A 26,288-nucleotide genomic window follows, 5' to 3' on the forward strand; every position below is an offset into this window, starting at 1 on the left:
ATGTTTCTGAAAGTTTCATGAATAAATCTCTCAAAATAAGAAAAAAATCCCATGGGATTTTTTTCTCCCATTTTAAAATGGGATTTTTTTATTACTAAATATTTTTATATATAATTGGCATAAAACCAATATACAGTCCTTAAATAACGTTAAAATACTTGCAAACGCAAATAAAACACGTTTTTTAAAATGTTCAAAATCCCATGGGATTTTTCTCCCATTTGCAAATTATGGGAGAAAAAAAATCCCATGGGAGAAAAAATCCCATGGGAAAATCGAAAATCCCATGGGAAAATGCAAAAATCCCATGGGAACCCCAACTTTGCTTATAAATTTCATAGTGAAGAAAACGCGTTTTTTGAGTGAAAATAACCAATCATTAATCAACGATAAGACTTTTATCGCATACTATGTCTCAAAGTAGCAAATCTTTAAGAAAAAGGGTACTTAAGTTTGCGAAATTTCGGTTTCGCAAAGTTTTTCCGGTGGCCGTTTATGTTGCATTTCATGAATTTTGTATTCAATGTATAATTGATTGAAGCGATTGAATAATTTGGGAAGTTCTAGTGATGTCGTTAAAATTTGTGAAACTACGATGATATAAGGTGTAAAATACGCATCTTATGTATCCTTGGCAGGATAGCTCAGTTGGCTAATGCGTTTTTTACTTCGAGTCCTGCTGCGGGCTACTATTGTTTTCCTTTTTTAAATTTTATTTTTGATTTTTTACTGGAGCTTTTAAAATTTAATGTTTACATTTATCAATATAAAGCATTTAATGACAAACTTCAAAACATGCCAAAATCTGTGAAAAGGCCCCTTTAATGTGACGCCATTCTGTAATCTTTATGCACGGTTCGCACATCATAGGTGTCAAAGTGGTCATTATCGATTGATACTACCATTGTTGTTATAGCAATTATTGATTTAATGCGGTTTTTATGTTTATTCCATTCGCAAAATGGCACTTATTCCAATAAATGTAATATAGGAACGAATGTCCCCGATAGGAATAATGTAGGAACCATTGTTTAAAGTGCCCTCTTAACTACCTTATATTTACAGAATCGACAAACTGTAACATAGTTTGTCAGTAAGTAAATTAATTAATTAAAATCAAATTGATCGGCTCATGTTAATTAAATTGGCTTTCTGTCAACAGGTTGGCAATTTTAATTGTTGGTTAATTATAGGTGTAAGCCTTTGATCAGCGAATAATATGTTTTGCCGTGGAGTCAAAAAAAATGTAGGAGCGATTGTCCGGGTTGACAAAATAATGTAGGAGTGATTGTCCGGGTTGGCAAAATAATGTAGGAGCGACTGTCCGCCCTGTCAAAACATCGTAGGAGCGACTGTCCGCCCTGTCAAAACATCGTAGGAGCGACTTTCCGCCCTGTCAAAACATCGTAGGAGCGACTGTCCGCCCTGTCGAAACATCGTAGGAGCGACTGTCCGCCTTGTCAAATTTAGCGTTGGAGCGATTGTCCGTAGGAGCGATTGTCCGGGATTCGAAAAACCTTTTCAACACTCTATAGAGTGTCCCAATGATATCATGAAAAACATGGCCACCAAGGGGCGGGGCTTTTTCCTTACATGACTATGATAAAAACATGTTAACACTCTCAGTCGCATTTATAGTCCAATCTCCATGATGAAAAATTCTTATATGATTATGAATTTTCTTCAGCAAAATTGCTACCCTGCCCCATACGATAATGGCTCTTATGCTTACATGTTTGTTGCCTGCATCACTGCAGAATATTAGCTGTTTTCTCCCGATATGTTATTAATTTTGTAATATCAACAACTTGCTTAATACGTTTAATAAATTGGTTATTTTTTATGCCAGTTGTATTGATATGTGTTTATGAATGATGAAGTTTTGATGAAATATCATTAAATTGTATAAACTATGTTCATGCATTCTTTTATTGCACAGACTAAAATTAAACCTATCTCGCCAAAACGACTGGATGCGCGAGAGTTTGCCGATATTTGGCGAGCTGCCTATCTCTGTTATCTATGTCTCTGATAAAACTAATTACTGCTGTGTTGTTTTTTTTTCATCCTTTCCATTTGTCTCTTTTATATGTCTGTCAAATACAGGGCATATTAAGGCTCGATTGGTCATTGTCGGCTCGGGTACTACTTACATGTACCCCGGGTACTCTTAAGTATACTTACATGTACCCCGGGTACGGTAAATATACTAAAACGTACCCGGGAAATTTAAAGCTTAATCGGTCGTTGTCGGCTATTTTTATGTCCCTCACTATAGTAGTGGGGGACATATTGTTTTTGCCCTGTCTGTTGGTCTGTCTGTTGGTCTGTCTGTTTGCGCCAACTTTAACATTTTGCAATAACTTTTGCTATATTGAAGATAGCAACTTCATATGCTTGTGTATCTCATGAAGCTGCACATTTTGAGTGGTGAAAGGTCAAGGTCATCCTTTAAGGTCAGAGGTCAAATACATGTGGCCAAAATCGCTCATTTTATGAATACTTTTGCATTATTGAAGATAGCAACTTGATATTTGGCATGCATGTGTATCTCATGGAGCTGCACATTTTGAGTGGTGAAAGGTCAAGGTCATCCTTCAAGGTCAGAGGTCAAATATATGAGTCCCAAATCGCTTATTTTATAAATACTTTTGCAATATTGAAGATAGCAATTTGATATTTGGCATGCATGTGTATCTCATGGAGCTGCACATTTTGAGTGGTGAAAGGTCAAGGTCATCCTTCAAGGTCAGAGGTCAAATATATGTGGCCCAAATCGCTCATTTTATGAATACTTTTGCAATATTGAAGATAGCAACTTGATATTTGGCATGCATGTGTATCTCATGGAGCTGCACATTTTGAGTGGTGAAAGGTCAAGGTCATCCTTCACAAGGTCAAGGTCATCCTTCAAGGTCAAACGTCATATAGGGGGACATTGTGTTTCACGAAGATAGCAACTTGATATTTGGCATGCATGTGTATCTCATGGAGCTGCACATTTTGAGTGGTGAAAGGTCAAGGTCATCCTTCACAAGGTCAAGGTCAAATGTCATATAGGGGGACATTGTGTTTCACAAACACATCTTGTTTTTAATTAAATATTTTCACATTTATGTCAATTTTCTGTAAAATGGCCTCTATATTATCGAAACTCATACTCAAAAAGCATGTTGAGGCAGTTTTTTTTAAATAGAAGTTTGTTTAAGATAATCGGTAGCGCGTTTTACGACATTGGATTTTAGGCGGGAATACAACTCGAGTACAGTCTAATATCGACCGGGTACGATTTAGTATATTTACCGTACCCGGGGTACATGTAAGTATACTTAAGAGTACCCGGGGTACACGTAAGTAGTACCCGAGTCGACAATGTCCAATGGAGTCCATATTAAGGGATTAATTATGTCATGCCTGGGGTCGGGCAGCTTCTATTACTTTGTCCGGAGTATTAGTCTTTAACTATATCACCTATTCACATGAAACTTCATATATGCATATATGGAAAGATCTCACTGATGAGAAGTTCAGTGCACAAGAACTATAGCTATAGCCCCTTCATTACTTTATTTATCTCACTTTTTTATTGTCCGGGTCATAACGTAATTACAATAAGACCCATTTACATCAAACTTCGAACAAAGGTAGGTTGTGGTGTATAGAAGTGCAGCGTTCAACAATCATAAGCCGAGAACTCTGGCTTGCATATTTCACAATTCTATGCCTTTGTTGGTTTCACATTTTTTCTTGGTTTCCTGTTTTCCTGAAACTACTAGTTCATGATTGAAAATTAAGTTTTTATTACATTTAGAAAGGAAATCATATTGCTTATATGGGTTATATCAAATATTTCAGTCGTGTGTGGTATTTTGTATTTTATACACAATAATGAAAAGTGATATAAGTCCTTGGTGTTATATGTCTGTTTGTTTAGAGGGAAAAAGACAGCACAGGAACTAACGTCTGGGATATCATATCCTTATCAGAAAACAAAACAGTTAATAGCTGAAACTGCAAATATAACTCAAATGTATTTAAACATCATCGATTCTATTGGAGAAGTGGTGTGTCCCATAAAACAAAACAATGAACCTAACACACTGCCCTATTCAGGCATTTTGTGTAAAAAAACAACTTGTGGAATGTAACCGATACACTAAGGTACGACATTGCACCGAAAATGTTTGCAAGCTAAATTTCTAGGAAAAAAACCTCCAAAACTGTTACACGGGAATAAACAGCAAAAGAAATACAATTCCGAATGACAATAATTATGCTTCCAATGTTATTGTCTTTCTGGATTGTATTTATCATCACAGAAATGGATAAAAGCAACGTTTGGATTATCAAAAGGTAAATGTAATATATTTTCGAGATAAGTCACTATATTATTTATACAGTCTTTCAAAATTATGGAACGTTTTAAATTCATCTTTCCAGAAATAGCAATATGTGGGTCTAATCTCTTTCAAAAAGACATTTTATTCAACGTAACGTACCGAGTTAAGAAAATTCAAAAATTATAAATTGATTTTGACACCTTAAAAAGAAAACATCAATTATTTAATAAAGTTTGGTGTCTTTTACTCTTAATATAATGGAATATATTGCAATGCGTATAAACTGTTTATTGAAGTCTGATCCCCCCCCCTCCTTTCTCTGGTCAAACTCCCATTGGAGTTCTTTATAAATTGGAGTTAAACGGGGATCCCCCGTCAAACTCCCATTGGGGTTTAATTTAAATGGGGGATTGACGGGGTCCCCCGTGAAAACTCCGTTGGAGTTTAATGGATATGGGAGATTGACGGGATCCCCCGTCAAAACCCCACGGGCGAAGAAAATCTACAAACACTTTATTTTCTTATTAAAGTACATATTTCTTACAATTATAACTTAAACATGTGTATTTGTAAACATTGAAACAGAAAACAAAGCATAATATTTAAATTACATTTTTTGTAAAATATAGGTAAAATTCTCCCGTCTGGAAAAAACATCCGTTGGAGAATTTCAATTCTTAACGGGGGAGCCAAAACTCCGTTGGGATCCAACGGGGGATGGCAACTTTATCATCAAATAACTCTACTTTCCAAAAACATTTGAACTCTTTTTTTTCAATTATATGTATTTACTCAATGTCCCCTACAAATATGCAAATTTTCATAACACTTGTTCAATAAATAAAAAAAATTAGTTTGCAAATAATCTGGATTTGCAAACTTAATCTGGATACTGTTTTTTGCTGTTTGTTTAGGATTTAGTAATTACAAATATCTGTTTTCTAAGGATAGTTATTTGTATTCTTTTTTATTTTTATGAAGTTCTAATAAAAGCATATTAAGATGTTCTCAGAATTTCTTTCTTTTTTTCATAAAATTACTTGCAATTGAAACATAACTGTGCTTTTTATCTATTGATGTTTGTTTTTGTTATTAACAATATCTTATTATTAACAATATCTTATTATTGTTTTGATGTCATTAAATAATTTATTATGTGTTTATGTTTTATTTAAGATTGATTTTATTCATTAAAACAGTTTATATTTGTAAAAAGTGTATAAATAAATAATAATGGTATTGGATACATTATTTGGAAATAATCTATTTGTTTTATTTGATAAGTTATGCAAGATTTCGAAAATTTTATAAAATTACTATATTTATTTTTAAATGGGAAATATAATAATAAAATATTTGTCACATAATCAGTCAACAAAGTAACAACACCCAAAAAAACAACCTTTTTTACACCCATATAGGTATCAATAAACAGATAATCTGTCAGGCATTTAGAGCTGATGAGGGTACTGATTATCTAATGGTAGATAAGGCTATTACTGATTGGGGTTGCTTAGAGATAAGGCTGTAGTATGGAATGAGTTAACATACTGTATGATTGAAGTGGACTTGAATTGAGTACAATTTTTGTAAAAAGTACATTACATTTCAAACCATTTTTAAGAGGAGCATACTAGCGGTATTATAGTAGATTTAATAAATCATGAGGTATTGATGTATAAGTAGCATTTTAAAAAATTATAACATAAAATGGTGTGAATTTGATACTGGCTTTGAAAAGAATACTGATAATTGCTGACTAAAAATGTTTCAATACACAACATTACAAAACACAACTTCTATCACTAATCCTTCAATGAGAGAAAATCTAACAACTTAATGGATAATAAGAATAAAAATAATAATTTTTTAATGAAACACTTTTGTTTATAGGCAGTTAAATAAAAATAATAATCAAAATATCAGATGGACAACAATGGAATTTTTTAATACAATACCAGGTCTTAGAATTGCCCAGCCCAACATAATTATTTGTCAATGTGTGTAACTGAAGTCTTTGTTTATCTGTGTTGACACTTTGATAAAGCCTTGTCAGGTGTGTGAATGCTTGATTGTAATACCCATTAATAGCACGCTTCCAACCAGATTAAATTTCCTTTCTTTAATTAAGGTTTTCTTATCAATTAAACCATAATATTTTATTAAATTAATTATCCCATCTAACATGAATAAATAAGTAATTGTCATAATGTAAAATTCTAAGAATTAAATGAAACTAATTAATCTACTTCAATATTTGACAAAGTTCTCAAATAATAAAATAGCAGTTAACCTAATAATATTATTTCAGTCTTCACGATAGTTCATTTTATCCACTAGCCATTCGGGCTACTTGAATTGTAAAGACAAGTAGCCCAGCAGCAAAATTACTAGCCCAAAGTAAATTTGTTAAAATATACACCCTTTTAAAGGGTTTCATCTTTCAATAGCAGTTAATCTATTAAAAGTAAAATTGTATCCAGGGTATGTTAACTGTAAAGCCTATTGCAAAAACAATTGCAACACAATATAACAAGTCAATGTAATTATGTCCTTTATTAAGTCAATGTAATTATGTCCTTTATTAATTATAAGTATTTAACATGTGATAAACAACTTCTTCGTTCATCTAATCATCACTGCAATTGACATGACGCCTTATCTATGATCGCTCCGCCCACTAGAATTGATCCACCAATCAGCGATCGATTAATCGGGCGCACTCGTTAGCAACGACCTGTCCGCCATTTTCTAGACAAGCTACATGTTAAGGTTCACTTTTATTCCAATGAGTTTCTTTTGTTTTCCTCTTAAAAAAAAACGATTAAAAATGGTTAAACGGTGTCAATGGGGATTATGTAACTCGGACAATCGATATCCTGAAAGATTAGTTGGTGACATTTAATTTATATCGTTTCCAAAGCCAAAAAGAGATCTTGAGAACTGTAAGAGATGTATAAATACATGCGGTCGTCACCACGAACAACTGAACGTCAACACTGTCAAAGACAATTATAATATATTTTTATCGGATATACTAGCAGATTTAAATAGTTTATGTTATCGATCTGATTATCACATAATATTTCACTTTTTTAAAATAGTTTTATCAGTTACTAGGTCAGAAGCGAGGTTCATCTGCATTACTTAAAGAGAAATAAAACCCACCATGAAGCCTAATTCATGCTGTGTTTTATTACTCTGATAGTAATGCACTTAATTGACATCATACATGTTATTTGAAGGTGACATGTGATTTATTATCTTATTAACGGTATCTACACATTTTCGCTCATGTGGTGTCACCAATAAACGCTTTTAATCCACACTAGGAGCTCGAATGCCTAGATCTCATTTTTTAAACGCGTTTCTATATTTTGTTCGGATTAAAAAACGGAAATGAAATATGGCAAAAACGGTGTAAAAAGGGTTAATGCAACTCTGACATTTGGTATCCAGAAAGATAAGTTAGATGAATTAAATTTATACCGTTTCAAACGCGGAAATGCGGTCTTGACAAGAGCGAGTGGAAGCTTAAAAAATTATTGAGATCCCCTTTAAAGAACATTTATTATTTCAAAAACTTGAAATGTCATATAAGCAATAACTAAGCATTATTAAGTATGTATTATGTGTGCATGTAAAATAATTGAGAATTTTGGTACCCAATTCGTGTAACTTTACGAAATCCCCGTTAAAAATCGCGTTTCTGTGTGTGTCAGAAACAAGTGAAAACCATTTTGTTATTATTTTAATAAATACGTATCGATAAATGCTATTGTAAATGAGTTATTATTACTGATATTAGGTAAACAATAAATGCGGTAACTTTGCGGAAGTCGGTACCTGCGCGAGCGTCTGATATTGGTAGCCTTATTAATTTATAATAGCCTGACCGTATTCCCTTTCGTACAACGCTAATTTTATATCAGACAATGTCCAAACGACTGTGTTGGTTTTGCGCTTTAAATTATAGTGATTGATAAATGTCCCATAAGCAATGTTTAATATGATTAATATCACTTTTATACGCAATAACATGTGGGATTGAGGTACCCACCCGGCGTCAGAAAGCGCGTAAAACTTCACTGAATTCCCAGTTATATAGCGCTATTTCGTGTCAAATACACGGGTAGGGGGAATGTTTCTGTAATAATTTTGTTAATAACACGGGTAAATACTGGTAAAGTGTTAATTTATTGCAAATACCACCATTACACGTAATAACTGGTTCGATTTCGGGAAGCGCGCAAGCGTTTAAGAGCGTGTTTAATGTACCGATTTACCCGTTATAAATAGCTGATGTTCTCTTTAATCTTATATTTTTTGCATTTGCAGAATAACTAAATGGCATCAACCCCTTTACACGTGTAATATGGTGTTAAACAAGTCCATAAAATCATCCGGAATATCGCGTAAATCTATATGCAGTCTATAGGCAAAGAAGCCATTTTGGTGTTAGCTTGTCTAGGTTTTCTTCATGCTGAGCCACGTGATTAAGTGGGCGGAGCGATCACTGATAAGGCGTCATGTCAATCCTGGAGATCCTCTTAGTCAGAAACCATATCCTGTAAAACAAGCAACCTGATAGTTATTTTCCAGAAGTTTACTTGACAAGTGAAGGCATAGATGGCATACTTTTATCATACATGTTGACTTTTTTCTTATGCTGTGTTTTTAAGGGTAGCTTATTAAACTCTGTCTTACAGAAGAAGCTTCTCCTTCATCACTGATTTTTTACCACTTTTCTTGAAATTCACGTTTCCGTGATTTTTCATAGTCATTTGTTGACTTACGATCAGAAGTGGGCAGTTTCTTGCCTGGCTTCGCTCCAGCTACGTATTTAAGCATTATGCAGTCTATGCGCGTAGGGACTTACAACTTTGGAAATAAACACACAAACAAGGTTACAAAGTAAAACGATGTTTATTCCGGAAATGCAAGCCGCGTACGTTGATAAGTTTACTTCAGCAGAAAACACATCAGCATGACGTGTGCCAATAGTAAATAACCAGTCTAAATTGTTCACCACGTGGCCTGTGTTACGACTCGAAAATGACCGTTGAATGTATGGACCAATCGGAACGCGTTTAAATCTCGTATTTTAGGCGAAGTTGAACGAAGTTCTGTCGGAAATCTTCGCAAAGTACTCACAAAATAATGACTTTTATCACACTTAAAAATGAAACAATATTGATACACGGAATTTCTACTGGCCCGACGGGCGTACAATATGGCCATTTTAATAGGCCAGAGCTATAATTTACACGCCCAGGCTAACGGGCGTGCGCTTATTTCGCAGACTGTTATTTAAATCCAATGCACAAATATTATAAATACAAAAAACTTAATTTGTTTCAATTCTATATGTTGTAACACAGTTTATAGAAAAAAAAGCATTGGTTGGATTGCATTTGACAAAAAACACTATTTCATCTTTCATTTACATACTACATTTATTATCTTCACATCAAAATTATGCTACAAAGTCAAAATTATAACCCCAAACATCTGTTCACAACTTATTTTAAAATATGACAAAAGCAAATGACAATACAATATCATATAAAAAATATGGCAGTGAATTGTCTTGGGGGTGTATTGTCCAAGGAAATCAAATTCTGGAGTGAATTTACCAGTCGCCAAATTATCGATCGCTCCGCCCACATAGTCACGTGGTCTAGTGATTAGAAAACTCCGACAAGCAGATCGCAATTATAGCGGATAACGTGAGGGAAATTCTATATTTGTAATGATGTATTATGCTCTTTTCTATAAAATGAATTATTAAAGGGGCCTTTTCACAGATTTTGGCATTTTTTTTAACTTATTCATTAAATGCTTTATATTGATAAATGTAAACATTGGATCATAAAAGCTCCAGTAAAAAATCAAGAAAAAAATTAAAAAAAGGAAAAGAACATTGCCCGGAGCAGGTTTCGAACAAGTGACCCCTGGAGTCCTGCCAGAGTCCTGAAGTAAAAACGCTTTATCCTACTGAGCTATTCCGCTGAGTACACATTCTTGACGTATTTTATACCTTATATAAGCAAACTTCGTAGTTTCACAAAATTTAACGACAAAAACAGAACTCTCCAAATTATTCAATCGTTTCGCGTTGCAACGCTTTATAATTTTTAGGTTTTAAAATCGTCAAAAGATGCATATAATGGCTATATTAGAGCATGGTTAATGTTCAGTATTACTGTTTCCTCACAAATATCATAACTAAAACGAAAACTTACGAATCTGAAACAACTTTTTTCAATTTTGTCAATTTACCAAAGCGTGAAAAGATCCCTTTAAAGCCGCACACTAACCTAAACTGCTTTGTTTAACGTTAATACAATCATAAAAACTTCAGAGAGAAATGGCGTAATCAAAATAAATGAGTTAACGGCAGACTGACTATCAGAAACGTTTCTTATACATATTATATAGGGAGGTGATGAAAAATCCGTTGTAAAAATGAACATTTATTTCATATTGATTTTGAACTTGTATTCAACCGTCTGACAGTGAACCCGGTGGCTATTCATATATAATTTTGAAAATATTTTTATTAAATGCAAATGACATATCCATATCATGATGGGTTTTTTGTTTATTAAAAATGTTTAGATCTTTGTTTTATTGTGTTATTTTTAAAAAGACACCGATTTTTTTTATTTGGATATACATGAAAATTAAATTTTGATTGTAACCATAATTTAATACAGGCCTAATTTCGTGGTTTCATTAACAGATAGTCTAATATGCATTTTATTTCATGTATGTTTAATGCGAACCTGTTACATTTCACTATCAAAAAATGAAATGTTGGTATTACGGTGCTGTTCACGAACATTCGAATTGAATACATTTAGCATATTATGCATTTGCTTATTTATAACAAGATGGCCCTTATATGTTAATTGCAATGTTCACATTTCTCCCCGTACCAATATATGTTGTATTAGAAATGTTGTTGTTGTATTATAAGCCGTACATTTTACACTTGAAGTCGCTTTAAGCTGGCTAATTTAAGCCGCGTTGAAATCACCTTTGTGTTGTTTTTACTTTAGTTAAAACAATATTTAAGTTAACAATTTATAATGAATTCCCTTGTTTATGTTCCACAGAAAATAAATATATAATTGGAAATCATTTAAGTAATTAAATTGTTTTCTTTTCTTGTGTACTGTACCTAACAGTGCCTAAATGTTCCTTCATTCTGAGATCCACGCAACATACTGTTATTTATTAATCATCGACAATTACGCTGAGATTAATAAGCACGTGTGGCAATTATTATGTTGCCCAAACTGCTTAATAATATTGTGCATCAAACGGTATAACACGTTTTATAGAACACACACCTGGTGTGGTTAAACTATTTATTGTGTGTTGTTTTCTCATTACTCGTTCATATGTTCAAGAAATAAAGATAAAATAATAACCTTCTATAAAGTATGTATAGCACCTACAATTTTGAATAATGATCGAACAGTAATGATCATGCATTTGATATAAAATCTGTGTAAACTCTTAAAAATTACGTCCATTCCATATGTACAACACGCTTTGTTTGTCGGACCAAATGGCGGCCAGATAAGCGTTGCTGAGGGGTGTGTGAAAAATCGATATCTGATTGGCTGATTGACAAAATGTGGGCGGAGTTGGCGACTGGTCAATTGTCCAGGGGATGAATTGTCTTGGGGGTGAATTGTCTGACACCCTTTCCCCCACCCACCTACTTTTTAATGAAAAATTGAGAAATTTACCCATTTCATGGCATGCAAAGTACATTCAAACAGAATGCAATTCTAGTTTTGGCTACATTACTCATTAATTTCAACCATGTGCTGTGCTTATTTACCTAGAAGTCTTTAGATTTTTCACAATTTACCTTCTAAGTTCTGTTCTGTTTCTGCAGCGTGAAATATTGACCTTCGCAAAAACCTCCTTTTTGGAGATCCAAAATATCCTTGCAAGGGAGCTGTCGCTAGTTTCAATTTTCAATGTTTTTTTTTACAATATTTTGAGACATTCTTTCTTAAACCTAACACAAGAAATACCTTTTATAAATTCCTAATCGATTTTTAAAGACCATAGGTTACCCATACCCTAAAGATATGTAATTTTTTCCCCTTTCACTGATATGTGCTCGGTACGACTAAAGAGCGTATATTACTATATTCGCGAAAGGGGCGAATATTAACAGATATCGGCTGTTTTAAAATGGTTTTCTAACATTTTTGATATGGAAATTCTTCTATGAATATAATTCTTCCTGATGTATTTATTCTGTTAAGATCGAGTGAACATTTAAGTGGTTTTTCGTGACATTTGTGAAATGTCTATGTAGTCTTTGTAGAGCTCTTTTTCAGCGTTCATGTTTTGTTTTTGTTAATTATTTGTATTCTAATTTCTATTTAATTGTTATAAATTTTATATAAGCTGATATGTTTTACTTTTTTAATAAGCTATGACAGATTTTGAAATGTTCATACGTTAGTATGTTAAAGTGATATTATAGGAATATTACAGTTTATAGGTGTCTATCGCAACCGTTGTTTATTTTTGGTGTTTTCACTTCATATACACTTCTATTTGTTAATGCAGCATCAACATACTACAACAATATCCCGGAAAGAGAAAAATACTGCATTTGAATATCAACCGTAGTTTCGTTTTGACAACTGACGACACACAAGATTTGATTTACGAAGTGAATCTAAATCTAGTTTTAGTGCAGATTCGTTCATACGGCACAAATACACTATTTTGTTTTACGGATCATTTCGGCTTAGAGAACTGGGTGAGTCATGTAAAATATCGACTATAATATATACTTTTTATAAACAACTGGCAGCAAGATGAGTTGCAGATAATTCGTCAGTAACCACATTTAAACTAACTCTTTTGACCTGTTAATTATGTTCAGCTCAATTCAACAGTGAAACATGCCCATAATATCACTTTAATTGTTAATTTGGAATTGTAATAATAAACCATATGTCACCTAATCAGTCAAGAAAGTAACAATACCTGAAAACACCATATCCTATTTCCCACCCCTAAAATTACAATAAACAGATAATCTGTCAGTCATTCAGAGCTGATGAGGGTACTGATAATCGAGGGGTAGATAAGGCTATTACTGATAGGGGTTGCCTAGAAATAAGGCTGTAGTATGGAATACTTAAATAAATATTTTAATTTGTCATGCTTTACAATTTAATATTTAATTAATTAATGTAGAACTGTAACTCATGTTCAAATTTTAATAATGCTGGGCAATTTTATTAAATTATTAATTAAATACACATTTGATTCTGTAAAATTGTATTATGACTGATTATTATTTTATGATTATGTTTCAATACATGTAGGTATGATAATCATATATACTCGGTTTATATGATACTAAGCTATACGTATTTGTACTCACGTTAACATTATTGTTATACGTTTTTTACTTATAATTGTGTGCGCAATAAGTTTTCCATAGGTAACGGGATCTTCATTAATAGTTTTATGACAAATATTAAATTCTTAATAATTCATAGTTCTATCAGTCTTTATGTCCTATTCATTAAATTACAATATTAGTGTACATATTGTAAATCTTTGATAATGTGTGTAAATATTGAAATAAATATTAAAATAAAAGTATATAGATGTATGTCTACTTGTGTACATATTGTACAGCTTTGATACTGTATGTAAATATTGAAATAAATATTAAAATAAAAGTATATAGATGAATGTCTACTTGTGTACATGATAAAGCTTTGACAATGTGTGTTTCAAATATTTTAATAAAAATAATGGTTTAAAAAATATATTTTAAAAAGTACGTTTACTGTCTGTTATAATGTGCCGATAATGTAACCTGGTGTAAACACAATTTGTTAAAAAAATGTGTTATTTTGTGAAAATATTGCAATAAAAAGTATTGAACTAAACTCTGAAAGTATTTCTCATTTGTGTTTATGCATAAATAACTCATTCAGAACCCATCAACACATCAATAGTTTCACTACCGTGCGAGTTGACTTTTAGGTACGAGTTGACTTCCGTGCGAGTTGACCAAACAACGTGCGAGTTGACTACCGTGCGAGTTGACTTAGGTACGAGTTGACTGTAAACCTTGTATTGTGGAGTCGTCGTGGTTATTGTATAGCCTAAAAACAATGTTCATATTCGCGAACATGACTTTATAGTTCGAAACATGATAATGGCTAGAGAATTGCTCTATTTATGTTAACAGTCTTAATTGTATTTTAAATTAAACTGTAATTTGTTGATAAAAACATTGCAGAAAAAGCATCAATATTGCAAATATTCGATCATATTCGTTCGTTTCGTTCATATTCGCGAAAATGAGTCATATACGCATTATAGACGGACTCAAAATTTCGAGCAAAAAACTTCAAAAACTGTTAAAGGGGAATAAACAACACAATAATACAATTCCGAATGACAATAAGTATGTTTCCAATGTTATTGTCTTTCTGGATTGTATTTATTATCACAGAAATGGATAAAAGCAACGTTTGGATTATCAAAAGGTAAATGTAATATATTTTCGAGATAAGTCACTATATTATTTATACAGTCTTTCAAAATTATGGAACGTTTTAAATTCATCTTTCCAGAAATAGCAATATGTGGGTCTAATCTCTTTCAAAAAGACATTTTATTCAACGTAACGTACCGAGTTAAGAAAATTAAAAAATTATAAATTGATTTTGACACCTTAAAAAGAAAACATCAATTATTTAATAAAGTTTGGTGTCTTTTACTCTTTATACAATGGAATATATTGCAATCGGTATAAACTGTTTATTGAAGTCTGATCCCCCCCCCTCCCTTCTCTGGTCAAACTCCCATTGGTGTTCTTTATAAATTGGAATTAAACGGGGATCCCCCGTCAAACTCCCATTGGGGTTTAATTTAAATGGGGGATTGATGGGGTCCCCCGTGAAAACTCCGTTGGAGTTTAATGGATATGAGAGATGGACGGGATCCCCCGTCAAAACCCCACGGGGGAAGAAAATCTACAAACACTTTATTTTCTTATTAAAGTACATATTTCTTACAATTATAACTTAAACATGTGTATTTGTAAACATTGAAACAGAAAACAAAGCATAATATTTAAATTACATTTTTTGTAAAATATAGGTAAAATTCTCCCGTCTGGAAAAATCTCCCGTTGGAGAATTGCAATTCTTAACGGGGGAGCCAAAACCCCGTTGGGATCCAACGGGGGATGGCAACTTTATCATCAAATAACTCTACTTTCCAAAAACAAATTTTAACTCTTTTTTTTCAATTATATGTATGTACTCAATGCCCCCTACAAATATGCAAAATTTCATAACAATTGTTCAATAAATAACAAAAATAAGTTTGCAAATAATCTGGATTTGCAAACTTAATCTGGATACTGTTATAATATAATTAGCTAATGTAATCAAAACATATTGATATCTTAATAATTTAACTCAATGATATTAATTATATTTAAATTTGCCCCAACAAACTAGGGCAGGTAGATAGGAAGGATTTTTTTTGGAAAATCAACAGTGTTGTCAGTGTAAAATATTTGTAAAGCTTCTTCAACTTCAGTTTAACATTTTATGACCTGCAACATATTCTATGCTACGTTATTTTACTATGGTAAGTCACTAAAGTATTATTTAGTTTTCAACTATATAATGTGCTAATCTCATATAATGAATTACTACCCCATTTAAAGTTGACACTTAATCTAAATTCATTAATACAATAGTTATAATTGTTTTATTGTAACATACTATTCCACTAAAAATGACCATCATAGAACATCAACGCTGAGCTTTTACTAAATTTTTCATTGATCTCAATTATTTTAAGAAAAAAATCTATCAGGCACTTATGAAAAAATATATAATTAGCGTGTCAAAATTTAACAAACTGAACAAGTCAATCTGAACTTCTCTTGCAATGCAAATGGAGCCACTTGAAATATCAAATTGTTCCCATACTAGTCGGCAATATAGCTATGACATTGTGTCTATTCAAAACATGCATCAGACACACCTTCTGAAACTGTTTAAGCGGTTTTGAAAACGCTATTTCATTGCAAACTTTCGTCAATAAAGGATACATGATGTTATACAACCGAAAGTGAAAGTACAGTTTAAAAAAATGAATAAAGAGCGAAATTGTTTAAAACTAACGAAAATTTTAATTCCTACTAACATAAGACCGTAAGACTGAACAAAATAATACTTAACTTTTAAATCATAACACGAATGTTTACTTATAAAGCAAATTCTTCATTCATCCGCGGACTTCTTTGTGTCGTAGTAATAAATGCCTCCAAATGGAGGTGTGTGATTCGTCTAAGTATAGAGGTGACAATCACGTAATGACGTCACCATCTATGTATAGAATGCATCGCTGTTTACTCGGGAAAGTGAAAGTGAAAGTGACTCAGGTCACCAAAAATATATCAATGATTTTCAACGTTTTCCGGTATCACTCACAGAGTAGGTCTCTTCTAAATGGTTAAAACGTTTGTAGTGATCTAATAAGTTACTTTCTGTTGGTAAAAATGTTTTAATAGAATCAAAATTGAATTTTCTTTCAGCTATCTTTAGCATACATTGCATGTCAACGCTTTGAGGCTACACATCAAGTTAGTTGAAAAGTTGTAAACATTTCTTCCAATTATGAAACGGGTATATCTTTCATAATTTTTGACAACGTTGCACCTAAGCTGTGTTATTAGCATTTTTTATGCAAGAGTACTTCTTAAATCCGGTAAAAATTTGACCAGTTTTTATGCATTATAATTGGATTTGTCACCTTCATAGGGCCTTTAATATATATGTACAGTGGAGACTCGATATTAAAAACAGTCACAGAATACATTGATCGTCCGCAATATCGCATATTTCGGACATCAGATACAAAAAAAAAATTTTACATTTAACGCGCAATTGACGTGTTGTAGAATTAACAAACATAATGACATGACAATTCTTATATACTGTGTTATAAATCAAAACAAATCAGCGTTTATTTATACTTATCACATATAGACTCAAAGTCTTGATCAAATGCATAGCTCACATAGCGTCATTTAAAGGGTTGATAACAAATACCGTAATTACTCTAAGTTTTCGGACACTATGTTTCCGGACACCCTCTTTTTTAACAAAAAAAATATTTTTTTGCGTGACTCTTAATTGCGGACATATAGGTTTTCACCCATAATAAATGTATCCTGAGCCATACGCAGGAATTTTTTGACTGGACTGGGGGTGAGGGGGGGGTGACAATGACTGGTGACATCATGACCAAAAGTCTATCATTAGAAGGTCATGATTGTATTTTTCGAAAAGATAATACTAATCATTTAGGGGGCTTATTGACGTATGTTTCGTCATTATTTTGACCCACACGATTATTTAACCTAGAAATAATCTTACCAGAATCTATATGGATACAAATTTTCGACCCTTCCAAGTCCTTTTTAATTTGTAATGAGTATCGTTCTTGTAATACTGCTTTTGAATTTCGGGATCGATTTGAAACATGCCTTGATCAAGCCTATGATCTTTGTAACAATATAATTATTGTTGGCGATATTAACGAAAACCAAATATATCCCTCCAACCACAACTTTAAAGATATTCTTCGTTTAAATAACTTATCTAACGTAATTAACGAACCGACCAGAGTGACCGAATGTACTAGTACAGTAATAGACCTCATTGCTATAACAAACACATTGCAGCATTTACTTTCAGGAATTTTTGAAACTTAATTAGTGATCATTTTGGTACATATATATATATATATATATATATATATATATATATATATATATATTGACTTACCCAAAAATGCTCCTTACAAAAGACAAATATGGCGCTACCAGTATGCGAATTTTAGAGAGCTTAATTCTGCAATAACGTCATACGACTGGTCCTTTTTTAAACACGGGTGATCTAACCCAAATTGTACTCAGATTTACAAATGTATTTCTGCAATAAGCTTCCCAGTTTATTCCGTCTTCCGATGTCACTATTCGACCAAACGATCGTCCTTGGTATAACTCATTAATACGTAAAACATCCAGTCATAGGGACAGAAAAAAACGTGTTGCTATCAAATCTGGTAAAGTTTCTGATTAGTCAGCATATAAACATCTACGAAAAAAAGTCAATAATATGAAAAATATATATGTAAAAGAATGCTTCTTCAATATTTTCCGATTGTAAAAAATCTAATCCACGTCAATATTGGAAAACGGTTAAAATGCTATTTAAAGAAAATGCAAATAGTTTTAATAGTATCCTTCCGCTGGTGAACCCAGATGAATCGTTTTCGGTAAATGACATTGAAAAGGCCAATACATTCATAATTATTTTGTATCAATATCTACAATTGATGAACGCGATCATGACGTTCCACAATTACACCGAAAAACACGTAACACCTTTGACTACATTTTTATTTCTGAACAAGACATGTTCGATGTTCTATGCAACTTAGACATTAAAAAAGCTAATGGTCCTGATTGTATAAGTCATAAACTATTAAAAGAAACATCTAAATCTATTAGTAAGCCACTATCAATTATTTTTAAAAGATCAATACATGAAATGCCTCTCTATAAAAAAGTTGAAAAGTTTATTCCCTCGAATTATCGACCTTTTTCCATATAAGCTGTGTTGGAAAAGTATTCGAAAGGGTTGTTTACAAATACCTCAACAACTACCTCCACACAATTCATCTTATTTACAAGAATCAGTCAGGGTTTTTACCAGGTCATTCTACTGTTAACCAACTAATTGACATGTATAACCAAATATGTAAATCGTTTGATGAAAAACAATCTACCAGTATCTTTTATTGCTACATAAGTAAAGCCTTCGACAGGGTTTGGCAAAAAGGTCTTATACATAAACTGAAAGAACTTGGGTTTTCATGAAATATTATTGCGTGGATATACAGCTACTTGTCCAATAGATCTCAGAAAGTTTTTATCGGCTCGTCGTTTTCCCGATCATTAAATATCAATGCAGGCGTTCCACAAGGCCCTGTATTAGGGCCTCTTCTTTTTTTAATTTATGTTAATGATATCTCTGAATCAATTCTTAAATAACACAGCTTTTATTTAAAATGTTTTAAATCATGACCTAGACTATACAAACCTATGGGCAAAAAATGGTTCGTCCAGTTTAATCCCTCGAAAACGGAAGTAATGTTTTTCAGTCTCTTGAAAAGCCAAAACCGTCCAAATTTAAATTTCGAGGAAACCCATTTATCCTTTGTAAAAGAACATAAACATTTCGGTATTACGCTAAGTGAAGACGGTTCGTGGCACAAACATATTGACAATATTACAAAATTAGCTTCCCAAATACATATATCCATGAGAATGCTAAAATAAAAACTCAAGCGTGAAACTCTCATCAGATATACGTTTCATATCTAAGACCTTTGTTAGAGTATGCGTCCATTGTTTGGGACAACTGTGCAAAATACGAAAAAGAACTGTAAGACAAAATTCAATTGGATACAGCTCGTATTGTAACAGGATTAACAAGATCAACTTAAATTACTCTACTTCTAAAAGAAATTGGTTGGGTTTCTCTCGATGACAGACGGAAAATTCAAAAAACGTGTTTTCGAATATAAACACAATAAAGGTGCCTTACCACAATATTTAAACGATAGTTTCCCAGCCACAACAGATAACATTCCTTACTTGTTACGTAATCGTGGCGACTATGCAGCAATTGCCCGCAGACTTGCGATTTACTCAAATTCAACTGTTCCTTCGTCTCTTAAGTTATGGAACGAACTTGACATCGATACAAGGTCTTTACCAACGCTTTCGAGTTTTAAAAGTGCAGTAAAGCGGAAGTACAATCCTCCTATAGTTCATTCGTTTTACCTAGTTGGCAAACGAAAGCAACACATGTTACATGCGCGGCTAAGAAACCACTGTAGCGACTTAAATTCCGATTTACACATAAACCGCCTACGTGACAATCCAAAATGCGCTTGTTTTAGTCCTGTCGAAGACGTATATCCTTTTTTCTTCAAATGTCCTCTTTTCTCCGAGCAACGTATCGTGCTTTTTACACATAAACCGCCTACGTGACAATCCAAAATGCGCTTGTTATAGTCCTGTCGAAGACGTATATCCTTTCTTCTTCAAATGTCCTCTTTTCTCCGAGCAACGTATCGTGCGTTTTACCAACACTCGTCTAAACCACACTCTTAATGCAAACAAACTATTATACGGTATCCCAGAACTAACTGATAACCAATACAATGTGTTATTTTTTGAAGTTCAATGATATATTAAGACTTCGAACAGGCTCATATAAATATTTGACTGTAAACACATTCTCAATGTTGTTCGCTTGTTCCATTATAATAAACAGAGTTCAAGCATGTTCGCTGTAGACTATGTGCTATTTTGTAGTTTGTAGAGCTGGGTTATGTGGAGCAATTTATTGTAATTTTATATTCTTTGTTGTGGAACAATTAATTAATTAATTTGTTTTCACTTCTTATGTTAAGTTTAGTTAATTGCAATATTATAACATTCTCTTTAAACTTAGTTTACATTTTTTCTCTTAACCATTTGGATTGTAAAACCGTGAATGACACTAATTTTTTGTTAAAACATTTTCCCAAATGTTTTTGTCGTCAGCTAAAGTCTATTTATTTACTTACTAAATTGTTTATATTGCAATTACGATGTGTACTTTGGATGTCCCTTTTTACCGAATCGGAAATACTGGGAAGGGTCGTCATCTAATGTTGTTAAAACTTGTGACCCAACCCTTTTGCTTTTTTTTATACATTCGATAACATCAATTTGTAGTATTACTACTATATGCACTATGCACCATATGTATATTTGTATGAATGCATGTAAGAAAGAAAATGCAATAAAATATTATCAAAGTAAGGTGGGGGGAATGAAACGGGGAGGGTGCGGGAGGGGTCTCCCCGCCAGAATTTAATTGTTAGAATTTGGCACTTTCCAATATTAATTTTGATTCTTAAACACTTATTTTGTGATATACATATATGGAATATAACAAGTAAACCAGCACCTTTCTGAAGTTTAAAGCTTTAAACTTGGGTGTGAAATTCAATGGACCATAACATTTGCGTAATTGGGTAAATAACCATGTATACCATTCGCAATTAATGGATTTACCCAACAGCATTTGAATCAGTGTCGTCCTATTAAGGAAGCAGACTTTTAATACTTTTTGTTTGATATCATTTCATCCAAGAGTTAGCAAAGCTGTCAAGTTGTATTCATTTCTTTAAGTAGAAAAAGAAGAGTTAATCATAGGAAAATTATTGTACATTGATTTATTGCATTTATTTCAAAATAATTATAATTTTCGGCCAACTTAATTTTTGTCTCTAAATTTTCAGACTTCTGTAATTTTTTAATATTTTTCGTAGCTAAATTTTCGAACACGAATTTTTTTTTTAAATTATTTTTAAGGATCCGAAAACTTAATATAAGTATTTTGTTCTTCAATACTAGTATACAAACTTCTCATTTCAAGTTCAGGCCGTATTGGATTTCATTGCCAAGGTTACCAGCCAATTATACAAGATGGGCTCAATTGTTTACGTGAGCTGGTTGAACTATATTCGTATACTGTAAATCGAGACGGAAATTAACGTCATTGGCTTAGTAAATCATCCAATAGTTTCAGTGTAGCTATTCCTGTCCTTATTGAGACAAAAACACGCTATATCCTCTACGCGACCAGGAACTTGGCAAATAAGATTAAGATGATTAAATAGGATATGGCTGTTAAAGCAGAGAATGTTTTAGAATATGTCAATGGGGATAACATTTAATGATTTATTCAGCTTTGATGATATGCAAATCGATTATTGCGTAAAACGCTTACGTTATTTTAAATAGATTATACAGCAGCTAGTACGTGGATAAAGGTTGCATATCGGCTTATTGCCACCAGGTACGGTAATGTTCATCGCTTAAATTAGCGCTGATCAAAACAACAACATTGCAACTAATCAGATCATAAAACATGACTCATTTAACATATTAACGTGCGGTTTGAATAAGACATGTTTACTATAAAAAGCTACGAATGCTATACGAGAAATCATTCTAATTTTATCAAGTTCATGCAAGTGAATATACCATGGCGCTTAAAATGTGGAGCGTATTTTTGATTGTAGCAGCAACTACTTGTAAGTAACGATAGAGGTGTTTGTTTGTGGAAAAATACACGCTACACGTACTAGTGACAATGCTTGTAATTCATATTATATAAAAAAAATGTGAGTCGCGCTATGGGGAAATGCGGCTTGACACTTGGCGTGAAGTGTATCCCGAGATTAGCAAGTGCAGACCGCATAGGCTAATAAGGGACGCCACATTCCGCTTATATTCTATTTTTCAATAAAAGGAAGTGTCAGAATTTTTGCTCACAAATATGAAAGTTTAGAACACACACATATTTTGAAAACTACGCCACACAAATATCATAATTATACCACATACATATCAAAATATTGCATACATATATTAACTTTTAGAACATATATATGAACATATCGAACATAAATATGAAATTATACAAAATATATTTGTTATGCAATACATATATCGATTGTTACCGTATAAATGTGAATTTATACAACAAATATATGCAACTATACCACACAAAAATGGAAATATAAAACATACATATTCAAATATACCACATACGTATGGAAACATTTTTAACGTTTGACACGCCATATATTTCAGATCGTAATTCACGTTAGGCGTTAATAGTGTGTGTTGTTAATGTCAAGTCATACGAAATGTTCAAATGTTAGATAAAAAACAACACAAAGTTTCACAGAGGCGACATAGTTATTTCTATCGTTTTTTTATCTCGCTGACATGATTTATGGGAATACATAATATGATACATATAATAGTTTATCACATGCCATACCGTGTTTCCCATGTAATATAACCATTACGACATTTTTTATATAACACATATGTTATATACTTTTTAAGCGTTTTAATTGGCTTAGTTTTCGTTCGATTGACCAATCGCGTTTTGGTATTTTGCTTAAATAACGTTGCAACGTCAGATGACGTCACGAAATGTAAACATCATTCGAGCTTTATCATTATGTTTGCGTAAATATTTATTTATTTTGCTCATTTAAAAGCATGTGATAAAAAAGATCTAACACTCGTTGTTATATAATACCATATTTTATTAAACTCGTCCAGGAAATTCGTTAGTAAGCTCGCAAAGGCTCGCTTACTAACAAAATTCCTGCACTCGTTTAATAAAATATGGTAAGATAAGACAACTCGTGTCAGATGATATATATATGAGTGTTGGATAAAGTTAATACTTTTGCGACACGAAACAAGAAATATTGTGTTTCTCAAACCGTTATGTAACATTTGTTTCTAACAGCCTCTATCTATCACTAATTTCTATTTCTATATGCTGATTTAGACACCGGAAGTTGCCAGTGTCCAGTTGGTGCCCCTTTGAAGATGTGCGACGTAGGCGAAAGACCATGTCCGATAGGCTACTACTGCCACGACCTGCATATCAATATTATTGGTTACTGCTGTCGTGAGTACAATACGTTATAATATAAGCGTCGCTATGGGAAAACTGGTCCTAATGCATATGCGTAAATTGTCGTACCAGATTAGCCTATGCAGTCCACACAGGCTAATCCGGGACGACATTATCCGAGTGTATGGTACTTTTCGTTAAAAAGAAGGCATAAATCAAGTTTGAGCTTATCTGGGACGACACTTTCGCAAATGCTTCGAACCCGTTTTCCAAGAACGAGGGTTATATGCCTTTGTTCTGTAGGACCATACCATTATGAGAAATATGGTTTCCACATGGCATTGGTGAAAAGTAGAAACCCAAGGTAAAAATTAAGATATTATTCTTTACATGCTACATGTATGTGTGGACCTATGTTGATATTGTGTTGCAACATTTGAAAATATAAAATGAAACTTTAGTTTAATTTTTGTCTCGTTTCTTCCAATCTCACTCTGCTATTTCGAACATTAACCTGGAGCCATATACCTACAAGATGTGTGAACACTATCATCCCACAACGAACGAATAGTGTTATATTCCTACACATCCATCTATCATCGTTAACCTGTCTTGATGAATGAAAGTGCGATTATATATATAAATATATCATTAATGCACGTTCGTAAAGTGTCGTCCCAGATTAGGATAAGCCGTCCGCACAGACTTATCAGGGACGACTTATTCCGCCTCCTGAACTGGATTTTCATTTAGAAGAGAAGGTCATTTCATCCAATCAAATAATTTGATGTTAAAGGTCAAGTTTGTTGGCACGGAGCTCCCATTACCGATGATAACGGACAGGTAATCGAGTGTGGAAAGGGCCGGAAGGGAATCTGTCCCGACACCGCCACCTGTACTCGATCCGGACCATATGGCGCACGGTCAGTCTGTTGTCACATTCGTATGACGATTGGTTAGCCAAGTATCGCTGACGATCCGTTTACTTAATGTAACAATTTTGGTGCATATAATAAGAAATTAAAATCAAACAGTACAAACTTTCGTCACTTTTTGTTATTTTTAATTGTTCGGGTAAATGAAATACCAATTGTATTAATCACTGATATATCACGATAAAACCAAAGACATTTGTTTTACGTCAATATATTACGTAATATGTGTTATATCCATGTTTTTTGTGCTAATACATTAATTGATAACATACGCATACTTTTTATTTTAAATCCTCATATATGATAAACTAAAAAATTAAGCATACTGTTCATAATTAACCAAATTACCTCACACAATTTTAAATCGTATGTTTTTATGAATTTAGTTGAGTTTCACACGCTATTTAAGTACGTTTGTTATTCGAATGTATATTCGAAATTTATTAATTAACTGGAAATGCTGAGTTCTTAATGAATCTTAATAATGTACATGTCCAACTATCAATCGATTTCATTTTACATTGACCAACACATGATCCGCGCTCTGTGAAAACCGGGCTTTATACATGTGCGTAAAGTGTTTCCCAGATTAGTCTGTCAGGTCCACACAGGGACGACCCTTCCCACTTATATGGAATGCTCTGTTTTTAAAAGTATTTTGTAAAAGAAAATCCAGTCTATCCGAAAAGTATCGTTCCGGTTAATCCTGTGCGGGCTGCACAGGTTAATATTGGATGAAATATAAGCACATGCATTGATTGCATCGAAAGTCTAACGCTTATTTAAACGCTCTTGAGTCCCTGGCATAGGCAGAATCAGTACTTTTGTTTTTTGTGTTTTTTTATGGGAGAGGGGTCTAAATAACGCTCCTAAAATGGGGATCGAAGCCGTAACCTCCCGGTCGCGGGGTGGACACCATATCCATTACGCCACGGCTGCCTTAATTAGCATACAATAATAAATTTGAAAACAATCGCAAGCACGGCTATACCCATGCCCATTCGTTCAATAACGGAATACTGAAACACCAGAATCATACCAAGAAATGAAATCTTATCACAACCCGGAGTCATTTATTTATGGAAGTAAACAAGTGCCTTTACAAGACGGACAATACATACGACAACACAAACATTTATCAAGAAGTTCATACTGGCCAATGGTCGGTCACCAGAGTTCAACAAGGACTGTCGCTTTCATGGCGCTAAACAGTCGATTACGGCTTTGTTACGTGGATATGAAGTAGCAGACAGACGTAGCAATCATGCAGACAATACAATCAACCAGGTAATATCAGTAATTTCCAGTATACTAAACACATGCAAATTTAAAGTCCAGAAACATAATCAGAGAATTATTTTTACATCAAGTAGACTTCTTTTATCAAAACAGATCAAACGTTGATGAAT

At 33.0% G+C, this 26,288-nt stretch overlaps 1 long non-coding RNA gene across 1 annotated transcript in view; it reads left to right on the plus strand.

The window, feature by feature from the left end:
• Positions 1-626: 626 nt before the first annotated feature.
• Positions 627-26,288, plus strand: part of LOC127855342 (uncharacterized) — a 123,223-nt gene continuing 97,561 nt past the window's right edge. The window contains exon 1 of the long non-coding RNA XR_008037494.1: positions 627-935. This is a non-coding gene — a long non-coding RNA (uncharacterized LOC127855342). The remainder of the gene's footprint in view (positions 936-26,288) is intronic.

The sequence above is a fragment of the Dreissena polymorpha genome, chromosome 13 (assembly GCF_020536995.1).
Source record: "Dreissena polymorpha isolate Duluth1 chromosome 13, UMN_Dpol_1.0, whole genome shotgun sequence".
Lineage (NCBI taxonomy): Eukaryota > Metazoa > Mollusca > Bivalvia > Myida > Dreissenidae > Dreissena > Dreissena polymorpha.